The 12,296-nt window shown below is 42.8% G+C and overlaps 1 long non-coding RNA gene across 11 annotated transcripts in view; it reads left to right on the top strand.

Annotated features, from left to right (window-relative positions):
* LOC119971332 overlaps window positions 1–12,296 on the top strand; it is a 508,049-nt gene that overhangs the window by 377,178 nt on the left and 118,575 nt on the right. For 9 of the 11 annotated variants that reach the window (XR_005461812.1, XR_005461813.1, XR_005461809.1 and 6 more), the window contains one exon: window positions 11,331–11,342. The exons of the other annotated variants lie outside the window; for them this stretch is intronic. This is a non-coding gene — a long non-coding RNA (uncharacterized LOC119971332). The remainder of the gene's footprint in view (window positions 1–11,330; window positions 11,343–12,296) is intronic. 11 annotated transcript variants of the gene reach the window in all.

The raw sequence follows: 12,296 nt of genomic DNA, 5'->3' as shown, positions 1-12,296 counted from the left end.
TGTTGTGAGGCTTGCAGCAGTGCAAGTTGTGTGTGAGTGCAGTGCAGTATCTGAATATCAGGTATGAGTCCTGATTAATAGAGATTGTGGTTAGCTGGATGCGTGATGGGCTGTTTGGTGTGCATTAAACAGTGTCTGAGGATTCTCGTGCAGCTAGTAGGATAAGGCATTTGAAGATGCATTCACTGACCTTGACCATGCATGTGAGTCATTGAATTTCTGGTGACACTGCATCAAGGTCCCCTAGGCTTGACTCCTGGCATTGACCTCCACAACTATCTGCTTCCACTAACTTTTAAGCTTGATTCTGGAGGGTCTCGTGGCGCTCTGTTAATACAGGGTGTAATGATATATATACTGGGTCACTGTCCATGTGGAGTTTGCACATTCTCCCTGTGTTTGTGTGGGTTTCGCCCCCACAACCCAAAGATGGATTGGCCACACTAAATTACCCCTTAATTGTAAAATAACATAATTGGGTACTCTAAATTTATAAAAATATATATATATTATATATATATATATAATATATATATATATATATATAGGTAAGCTAGTGAAGGGTTAATTATTACGTCTCTGTGTAATTCAAACATTAGAGGGCACCACCATTTCTCTGTATGTAAATCAGACCTCAGGGAATGCTGGGTAGTTAGTGAAGGAGAAAACCTGAGAACAACACAAGGAGAGTATTAGATTGGAGAGGGTTTACACAAGGATATTATTAGTGACTATTAGATTATTGATTACTGCTAGACAGATTCAATATTACTTTATTATTAACTATAGCTCAGTAGCGTGTGCGAACTTCATTTAATTAATTGTTATACAATAAATTAGTTTTATTTCAATCTAATGATTGGTGGATTCTTTGTCATCAACTCGACTGACTATTCTGGAACAAAAGATGAAGAACACAACATATTACCACCAAGGGTAATATAACACAGGGCAACTTCCTTCTATCCACCTTCTCCACCATTACAGTGTCAGATAACTTTGGAGCCTGTTCTTTCAAATGTTATGCCATTCTTCTGCCCCTCCCAAGTCAGATTCAGCTTACAAAGTACTCCAGACACCTGCTCCAGCCACTCCCTTAAGAGTGCAGGCCAACTTTAAGTCAAGCAGGCGAGATTGAACTTGTGCAAGCCACTCTTGAGTTTTCCCATGCTCAGTCATCCAGCCAGTCAACAGTGCAGTTAACATGGTGCTGCAATTATGTTAAACAGCAGGCAACACAAAATTAGCTTGCTGCTTGCATTGCAGTCTAGGTGTGCAAATTAATCGGGCACTGCATTTCCGGCATCTGGTTTTGTTGTGTATCGAATTTAACCACTAATTGTCTCATATATTTAACAAGCTTTTTTTTTTTCTTTACCTTTAATTAAAAGGTTCCTGTACACATTATCAAATCATATTATATAATTTTATTTTTGCACAGTTCTTTCTAGGTTTCAAAGAAGTCATTAATGGTATCAAATAAAAAACCCCAATAACAGTTCACTGACTTCTTTATGAAATGTGTAGTTAAGTTACCTTTTTCATTTGTTCCTTTTCCATATGAATGTAATCTCCCACTTTGGATCTCCAACATGTCTTTGTGCACATATCAGCTGAGTATTTAGAATAGCTTTCAGAAGTTTGAGTTAACATTTGGCCTACCACTCGTAGGTTCCCAATCATAAGGGCAGATTAGTTTGTAAATATTACTCGAAGCATAACAAGGAAGATGAGGTGAATTTCATAGAATAGCATCATAGAAACCCTACAGTGCAGAAGGAAGGACATTCGGCCCATCAAGTCTACACCAGCCCTTGGAAAGAGCACTTACTTTAAGCCTACACCGCTGCCCTATTCCCATAACCCAGTAACCCCACCTAACCTTTTTGGACACTAAGGGGCAATTTAGCATGGCCAATCTACCTAACCTGCACTTGGATTTGTTTATTGTCACGTGTACCGAGGTACAGTGAAAAGTATTGTTCTGCCCGCAGCTCAGACAGATCACTCCGTACATGGAAAGAAAATACATAATCCGGCAAATATAAAATACACAATGTAAATACATAGTCACAGGTAGATGAGCTTGTGCAACAAGGTAGATGAGCTTGTGGAACAAGGTAGATGAGCTTGTGGCCCAGATTGTTAACAAGGTAGATGAGCTTGTGGCCCAGATTGTGACTGGCAGGTATGATGTGGTAGGCATCACAGAGACGTGGTTGCAGGGGGTTCAGGACTGGCAGTTAAACATCCAGGGATTTACAACCTATCGAAAAGACAGAGAGGTGGGTAGAGGGGGCGGGGTTGCCTTGTTAATTAGAAATGAAATTAAATCAATAGCACTAAACGACATAGGGTCAGACGATGTGGAGTCTGTGTGGGTAGAGTTGAGGAACCACAAAGGCAAAAAAACCATAATGGGAGTTATGTACAGGCCTCCTGACAGTGGTCAGGACCAGGGGCACAAAATGCACCACGAAATAGAAAGGGCATGTCAGAAAGGCAAGGTCACAGTGATCATGGGGGACTTCAATATGCAGGTGGACTGGGTAAATAATGTTGCCAGTGGACCCAAAGAAAGGGAATTCATTGAATGTTTACAGGATGGCTTTTTGGAACAGCTTGTGATGGAGCCCACGAGGGAACAGGCTATTCTGGACTTAGTGTTATGTAATGAGCCAGAATTGATAAAAGACCTTAAAGTAAGGGAACACTTAGGAAGCAGTGATCATAATATGGTAGAATTCAGTCTGCAATTTGAAAGAAAGAAGGTAGAATCAGATGTAAAGGTTTTACAGTTAAATAAAGGTAATTACAGGCGCATGAGGGAGGAACTGACGAAAATCGACTGGAAGCAGAGCCTAGTGGGAAAGACAGTAGAACAGCAATGGCAGGAGTTTCTGGGAGCAATTGAGGACACAGTACAGAGGTTCATCCCAAAGAAAAGAAAGGTTATCAGAGGGAGGATTAGGCAGCCATGGCTGACAAAGGAAGTCAGGGAATGCATCAAGGCAAAAGAGAGAGCCTATAATGTGGCAAAGAGTAGTGGGAAGTCAGAAGATTGGGAAGGCTACAAAAACAAACAGAGGATAACAAAGAGAGAAATAAGGAAGGAGAGGATCAAATATGAAGGTAGGCTAGCCAGTAACATTAGGAATGATAGTAAAAGTTTCTTTAAATACATTAAAAACAAACGGGAGGCAAAAGTAGACATTGGGCCGCTCCAAAATGACGCTGGTAATCTAGTGATGGGAGACAAGGAAATAGCTGAGGAACTTAATAAGTACTTTGCGTCAGTCTTCACAGTAGAAGACATGAGTAATATCCCAACAATTCAGGAAAGTCAGGGGGCAGAGTTGAATATGGTTGCCATCACAAAGGAGAAGGTGCTAGAGAAACTAAAAGGTCTGAAAATTGATAAATCTCCGGGCCCAGATGGGCTACATCCTAGAGTTCTAAAGGAGATAGCTGAAGAAATAGTGGAGGCGTTAGTTATGATCTTTCAAAAGTCACTGGAATCAGGGAAAGTCCCAGAGGACTGGAAAATCGCTATTGTAACCCCCGTGTTCAAGAAGGGAACAAGAAAAAAGATGGAAAATTATAGGCCAATTAGTCTAACCTCGGTTGTTGGCAAAATTCTAGAATCCATCGTTAAGGATGAGATTTCTAAATTCTTGGAAGTGCAGGGTCGGATTAGGACAAGTCAGCATGGATTTAGTAAGGGGAGGTCGTGCCTGACAAACCTGTTAGAGTTCTTTGAAGAGATAACAAATAGGTTAGACCAAGGAGAGCCAATGGATGTTATCTATCTTGACTTCCAAAAGGCCTTTGACAAGGTGCCTCACGGGAGGCTGCTGAGTAAAATAAGGGCCCATGGTATTCGAGGCAAGGTACTAACATGGATTGACGATTGGCTGTCAGACAGAAGGCAGAGAGTTGGGATAAAAGGTTCTTTTTCGGAATGGCAACCGGTGACAAGTGGTGTCCCGCAGGGTTCAGTGTTGGGGCCACAGCTGTTCTCTTTATATATTAACGATCTAGATGACGGGACTGGGGGCATTCTGGCCAAGTTTGCCGATGATACAAAGATAGGTGGAGGGGCAGGTAGTATTGAGGAGGTGGGGAGGCTGCAGAAAGATTTAGACAGTTTAGGAGAATGGTCCAAGAAGTGGCTGATGAAATTCAACGTGGGCAAGTGCGAGGTCTTGCACTTTGGAAAAAAGAATAGAGGCATGGACTATTTTCTAAACGGTGACAAAATTCATAATGCTAAAGTGCAAAGGGACTTGGGAGTCCTAGTCCAGGATTCTCTAAAGGTAAACTTGCAGGTTGAGTCCGTAATTAAGAAAGCAAATGTAATGTTGTCATTTATCTCAAGAGGCTTGGAATATAAAAGCAGGGATGTACTTCTGAGGCTTTATAAAGCACTAGTTAGGCCCCATTTAGAATACTGTGAGCAATTTTGGGCCCCATACCTCAGGAAGGACATACTGGCACTGGAGCGGGTCCAGCGGAGATTCACACGGATGATCCCAGGAATGGTAGGCCTAACATACGATGAACGTCTGAGGATCGTGGGATTATATTCATTGGAGTTTAGGAGGTTGAGGGGAGATCTAATAGAAACGTACAAGATAATGAATGGCTTGGATAGGATGGACGTAGGGAAGTTGTTTCCATTAGCAGGGGAGACTAGGACGCGGGGGCACAGCCTTAGAATAAAAGGGAGTCACTTTAGAACAGAGATGAGGAGAAATTTCTTCAGCCAGAGAGTGGTAGGTCTGTGGAATTCATTGCCACAGAGGGCGGTGGAGGCCGGGACATTGAGTGTCTTTAAGACAGAAATTGATAAATTCTTGATTTCTCGAGGAATTAAGGGCTATGGGGAGAGAGCGGGTAAATGGAGTTGAAATCAACCATGATTGAATGGTGGAGTGGACTCGATGGGCCGAATGGCCTTACTTCCACTCCTATGTCTTATGGTCTTATGGTCTTATCAGGTGAAGCATACAGGACAGGAGTGTAGTACTACTCAATAGAGAATATGTGTGAAGAGATCAGATCAGTCCATGAGAGAGTCGTTTGGGAGTCTGGTAACAGCGGGGAGGAATCTGTTTGTGTGTCTCAGACTTTTGTATCTCCTGCCGGATGGAAGAAGTTGGAAGAGTGAATAAGCCGGGTGGGAACGGTCTTTGATTATGCTGCCCGCTTTCCCAAGATGGCAGAAGGTGTAGACTGAGTCAATGGATGGGAAGCAGGTTTGTGTGATGGACTGGGCTGTGTTCATGACTCTCTGTAGTTTCTTCCAGTCTTGGGCCAAGCAGTTACCATATCAGGTTGTGATGCAGCCAGACAGGGTGCTTTCTATGGTGCACTTGTAAAAGTTGGTAAGAGTCAATATGTGGACATGCTGAATTTCTTTAGTTTGCTGAGAAGGTATAGGCGCTGTTGTGCTTTGTTGTTCGCTGCGTCAACGTGGGTGACAGCATTTTATGACAGCACTGTATTCTGTAAACTGGTATCCCATTGTATGAAGTAACTTAGGTGACATAGTGGCACAGTTGTTAGCACTGTTACCTCACAACTCCAGGGATCTGGGTTAAATACTGGCCTCGGGCGATGGTCTGTATGGAGTCTGTGTTTTCTCCCTGTGTCTGCGTGGGTTTCCTCCAGGTGCTCCGGTTTCCTCTCATAGTCCAATGCAAAGAAATCCTTCCTTAGATATGGAGACCAAAACTGCACATGATACTCCATGTATGGTCTCACCAAAACAATTGCCACAAGAAATCCTTATTCTTGTACTCCAAATAACAGTGCTATTAAATGAGTATTCTGAATGCAAAATTTAAGTTTATCAGAACTACACTTCTTTAAAAATTTTTTTTTTAGAGTACCCAATTATTTTTTTTCCAATTAAGGGGCAATCTAGGGTGGCCAATCCACCTAACCAGCACATCTTTGGATTGCAGGAGTGAAACCCACACAGACACGGGGAGAATGTGCAAACTACACACGGACAGCGACCCAGGGCTGGGATTTGAACTGGGTCCTCAGCGCCGTACTCCCAGTGCTAACCACTGCGCCACCATGCTGCCCCTATACTTCTTAATGTTAGCATTCTGAAATAATAACCTTCCGGGATCTTGGATTCATGTCGCATTACATTCATCCCCATCATCTGGCCTGGGCTTGCGAAATCCTACCAACTGTCCTGTCTTGAGACAATTCACACCTCTTTAACCTGGGGTTACCCCTATTGCTGCATCTGTAAAGACTTAATTACCTGCTAATGCCCGCATTCTAAGCATTGCCTTGCACCATTGACTTTGTTTATAAATATAAATATATATATATATATATATGTTTCTGGAACATACCTCTTCATTCACCTGAGGAAGGCGCAGTGCTCCGAAAGCTAGTGATTTGAAATAAACCTGTTGGACTTTAACCTGGTGTTGTAAGACTTCTTACTGTTCTGAAATAAAAACACTGGAGTTCATCTTACAATTCTCAAAGGGCTAAATGGCCTACTCCTGCTCCTAGTTTCTTTGGGCGCGATCCTCCGGCCACGCTGTGCCAGAAAAGCAGCTTTCCGTGGCGCAGCATGGCTGTTGAAAGCCGGGAGACCCTGCTCCTGGGATCCAACTGGCTCACAACGACTCGCGAGATTCAGCTAATAGGGGATCGGAGACCCCCCCAGCTGCATGCCCTTTGGGCAGGCTAGTGCCCTGGCACTGCTGGTGTCAACCGGGTACCCTGGCTGTGCCACCTGGGTGCCAGGCTGGCACTGTCAAGGTGCCAAGCTGTCATTTTGTGTGTGCGTGATTGGACCGGGGTTGCCCGGTGTGGGTGGTGTGGGGCGGGGGGAACCTCCCATGTTGCGTTCGGGTTGGGGGTGGGGGGAGGTTGAGAATTCTTTTTGGGGCCTCGGTGATCGGGACGCCGTTTAAAAATGTATTTCGGGCAGCACGGTGGTGCAGTGGGTTAGCTCTGTTGCCTCACAGCGACGAGGTCCCAGTTTCGATCCTGGCTCCGGGTCACTGTCCATGTCGAGTTTGCATACTCTCCCCGTGTATGCGTAGGTTTCGCCCCCACAACCCAAAGATGTGCAGGCCAGGTGGATTGGCCATCTAATGTGCCCCTTAATTGGAAAAAATGAATTGGGTAGTCAAAATTTAAAAAAAAAATGTATTTCAACCAATAGCAAAGAGGTTTGCATGTGAAATGTGTGTTTATACCAGAATTCTGACCAGCTATCGAACTCTTAATCGCATTAAAACGTGGGAAGCAAAATACACACTTGAACCATAGATCCCATGTAACCTAACCACGATGTTCAAAATATCATGAACAATGGGTGGTATCTCTAGAATATTGTAGCACTATGACTACAATATGTCGTCAAGGCTTCATAATCTATGCAAAGTCAGAACATCATTGGTTTGGAAAAAAGGTGCAATTCCCCTTTCCAGAACATAATGAAGAGTGGTTTTTATTCCCTCAAGAAGAAAAACTTTTACTGCATAAAGTATAATATTTGGCAGGTTTCTTGTGTTCAAAGCTAATGATTTAAATTTTGTATATTAATGTTTCTTACTATAAAAACAGTAGAAGTCTTTCACATTAGATCAGATAAAATATTTGTACTTTAAGCAGCGTAAAAAAAATACAAGTCACCATTTTGTTCGGGTTTGGAGCAACTATCTACCTAATTTAGGGCAATTCACGCAAGATTATGTGCACTTAAATAATTGCTCATATTACAAATTGCAATAGTGATTTGTGTGCAGAATAATTGCCTTAAATTTCTATTTTTAAGGGCAATAAATTAATTCTACAATGCCATCAGACGTCTCCAACATAATCATCAACAATAATTATAATGTATGTACTGTTGTAAATGGAGGATATCCCTACTTGTACATACATATGTAACGATGAGCCTGTTGTTGTACATCTACCTGTGCCAATAATCATAATTTCATTGACCAGGAAATAAACTGTTTTGCTTAACCCTCGAGACTCATAATGTGATATGAGCAAAAGGAAGAAACCATGGCTGTTACCTGGAAACCAGAGCCAGGATTTTTATGCCTCCAAATATGTTGGAATAGAAGCGGGTATTTAAAAGTGGTGAACGTGGCCTGATTCCGAGAATCCTGACCCTATTCCCAACGCCGCCAATTTTCATTGGGAAATTGGTGGGATAAGGATGCAGGAAACAAGCCCATACCTCGCACTCCCAGCCTGGCTGGCTCCATTGCTGGGGTTGCTATCCTGTAGCCCCCTGCAGATTTTGTGGAGTCGGGCTAACTTTTTCATAGCGCACGGTTCAAGGATCCCAGAGGCGACATTCAGCTTTCGGGAAGCTTTTAAAAGGTATGTTCAAAAGGTCTAACTCATGCATCCTCCATGTTCTCCATGTCCATTTCATATCAACCCATGTCTTGTTGTAATGTGACTTGTTGTATCTTTCCCTGACTCTATTGATAGGTGACATCAGCCAGAAGCTCAAAGGGTAGTAGGGGGGAGCCCCCCACTTAATCTGCTCAGAGTTGTGAAAACCTGTGGTAGAATTGACTGGTACACGATGATGAAGTTATGGCAGCTTCAATGAAATCTTGTGCATACATGCATAATAAGCTACTGGTTGATGAATGTTACAGAATTATCCAATGTGCAGTTGATGATCTCCTGAACCTGTGAAAATCCAGCCACTGCTGCAAAGGGAAGAGCTCTCTGACTGCCCTCTTTGGTGCACATATTGGCAGCCTTGGCACACCTTGGTCTGTGAAGTGGGAGACAAACTTTTGGGCTGCAGATTGTGAGATCCTGTGGATGTCTCTAGGCTGATGCCTTAAAGGAGCCAAAGGCAAAGAAATTCCAGGTTGTGGCAACCTTGATGGTAACCGGCAGTGCAAACCTATCCAACCCTCTTCGAAGGAGGTCTTGTTCCAAAACAATACAAATATCCACAATTAAATATCCACAAGAGCCTGAACCTCCCGAAACACTGTTGCTCGGTCATGTTGATGAAGCTCATCCTCTGTCAAGGGCATATAACCTCCTTTGAGCTTCATCTCTAAATCCTCCCCTTCTTCCCTGTGAAGTGGCTGTGAAGTAGTCAGCTATTGTTGCTGTTCCTGGTGTTGTTGGTGTCAGTGTTGCTGGTCATCCTGTTCCTCTTCAGAGGTCAATATTATGACCTCAGAAGCTGCTGCAGTTTCACAGTGAAGGCTGAGAGCTGATAAGCTTACATTGAGGTCTGTATGATCCAAGGTACTGCAAGTCAAATGACTTGCACAAAGTTATACCTGCCTATAAATTAGGAGTAAAGCCCTTTCTATAAGCATGGCTGTAGCTGTTCAGTTTCTCTATTTAACTATTTCCTATCAGGCAATGTTCTATAACATCCCGTTGTGGTCTTGCCTTGTGAACCCTGGTGAGGTCCACAAATAACAGAAAATCAGTGCGCTAGCTGTTAAAGACTGCATTGAAAATGAACTTACCAGTTAATTGCTATTTAACGCAGTTAAATATCTGACCTAACATCTTCAAAAGAATTTCCAACTCAGCACTCTCGCAGAAGAGAGTGAGAACATGTTGGGTTCCCCTCTTGCTGTCATTTATTGGGGGCTTTAACTCCCTGCACACACCTGATCCCTTCCCCTTTGCAGATACAATTCTGCCCAGAGATGTTCAGGGCTGAATTAAATTTGAAGCCTTTGACGGGGCCTTGCCGATCTTGGAACATGGCTGCAGTTTATGTTGCAGCACACAACACTGATATGCCTCTGTGGCATCTTAACCTGCACATTCTATTGCTGAACAAGCCCGGGTATAACTGCAGGTGAGCTGAGCCCACCTCTGGTGCAATCTGATCGATTCGGCATCTCAATATCTTTTCTTCCTTTTCTTTGCATTCACACAGCAGCCGAGAGGGATTTCCATTGGGCCACCTAGTGTGGTTGCTTTCCTTAGCTGAGCTTGACAAATAAAACTTCCCAAAATTCCTTAAAAACACGCATTCATGAAGCTCCCAGACTGTTCCTTTAAATATCTTCATAAACAATGACACAGCCTAGTAGCCCCGAATGGACAGTCTTATATGGCCAGAATTAAGCAGCAATGTGCTTTTCATGTAAAGGTGGGAAAATGTCATCAATATGTAAATGATGTCATATTATATTGTAATGAAGCTCTCTTTCTGTTGAAATGTTCTTTTGCTGTGTTGGAAATCCACATGATACATATTATGTGTGCAGATTGAATGCAACCGATCTCTTTCGATATTTCTGCTCTGTTACGCCCAATTGAGCTCATTTATGGGGTGTTACAGAAACAAAATCTGGGCTGATATATTCTCCTATTATTGGTACCTTTTGATATTCAGTTTGTTCAGGTTGGTAATTGTGATTGTAAGTGACCCATAGTTTGAAGCTGAGAAAGCCAGGAGAGCAGCTGGTGATGAAAATAATGGTGGCGACAGTGGGAGTTGTCATGAGGAATGATATTTAACGAGAGAGATTATTTTAGATGATTACTTTCAGCTATCGCAGCCTCTGATTGTGAGAAACCTTCTTGTTTCTCTTTTGGGGACTGGAGAATCGTTATCTGTTGTTAAGGTTGTTAAGATAATGATTTTCTCGCCCTCCATGCTATAGCCTGTAAAGCCAGACATTATATCACTGGCCTCCTGATTACATTAGTGTGGCATTACTACAGGTTCAAGTTGCACATGAGGTTAACCTTCTGTGTTCTTAAGTCTCTTCCAGTTAGGATAGAACAGTTGTGAAAAATTGTTCATGTTAACCCCAGACAAAATAATTTTATTATAATTAGATAGTTTCAGTTAAGGTTGTAAATGATTTAGTGTAATTACAAAATGATGTACTCCACTGTAAAATTGCCTCATAATGCCTTCAGACTGGGGCAGAAAGCAGGATGGGACTGCATCAGATAAAACACAAGACAAAAGCTATATTTTGTTCATGGTGAGTGCTTAAAAGGTCAACTCAATAATCAGGTCATGTATGATTGTAGTACAAATAGAAGATTGGATTTGCCTACCTGTGATTTATTTTAAATTGTGCCAGATGAATATAAAAGTTACTTTTTCTTCTGGAAACTACTGGAAAGCACTTTGTTCCTTGGTGGCCTAAGTCTTTTGTTTTCCCCTTTAGCTCACCCTGTTATGATACACAAGTCATTGTCCACTAAACCAAATCAATTACATCTTGTCCTTTCTCTTTTTTTCTGTTTCCCTCTTTGGTGCCTGCCTCCACAATGGTGTTTGGAAAACTACTAATCCCTTCACAATGTGCTCCTAGGACTTCAACTCTGTAAGTACCAGTGGGATAAAGCCTCGACCCAGTAAAACCTCCCTCTGAGACTAACTCAGCTTACCCTGATTGTTGCAGGAGGGCAGTCAAGATGTTCATGTGTCTGATCATATGGTACTTTATATATCAGATTGAATTTTAGCCATTGCTTTAATGTTTTCTTTTCACCAGGAAGACCATCACAATATAGTGTTCGGGGCGGCAGTGCTAAGCCTCTGTCTTAAAGCTGTTCTGTCTGGAAGAGGGAATGCTCAGGGGAGGCAAGGTAGTGACCTCATAAAGAGAGAAAGAAAAGCAGCATTGGGAGTATGGGGGCGGAGGGTAGAGGGGCTGATGTGCACCTTTTAGCAGTTATTTACAAAGTATCATTAGTGGCAGCTGAGGAAAAGGTCACCAACTCACTTCCATGCTTGGAGGATGGTAGATGTAATGGAAGTCAGGTGATGGTATCTGGTAGTGTGATAATGTAAAATAATAATGCATTGGTCACAGCCATGCAAAATGTTGTTGGTAACTTTGATTAGAGTGTCCTACGAACAGCATGGAAGTCAAACTGAAGTGAATTTAACAGAGTATAGTAAAATACACGCGATACCAAGCAGAATACTAAGCATTAGAGCGGTGCTTTGCACACCTTTAGCTCTGGGACCCCATTTTGAGGCTTTTAAATTGCTATAACCCGCAGTGGGGGGCAGGAGTGGGAGGTGGTGGGGAGACCTGATTTGGGGGGTGGCGGTGCCATGGTGAGGGACACCTGTGGGGCGGGTGGGGGGGGGGGGGGGGGGCAGAAATTTCCACAGTGCTTTTGATGTAATTTTTCAGATTTTCCTTTTCACTTGCTTCTTTTTGGAGCAGGGGTCATGCCTCAAGCAAGGGCCTTTGAGGTCTCATCCACCATTTTGAAAGAAGGCAATGATTTAAGGGGCCTTGCAGGTGTGAACATTCAGTTGGAGT

The sequence above is a fragment of the Scyliorhinus canicula genome, chromosome 9, assembly GCF_902713615.1.
Source record: "Scyliorhinus canicula chromosome 9, sScyCan1.1, whole genome shotgun sequence".
NCBI lineage: Eukaryota > Metazoa > Chordata > Chondrichthyes > Carcharhiniformes > Scyliorhinidae > Scyliorhinus > Scyliorhinus canicula.
The sequence above is the reverse complement of the archived record's forward strand: the minus strand, read 5'-3'. Positions and strand labels throughout refer to the sequence as shown.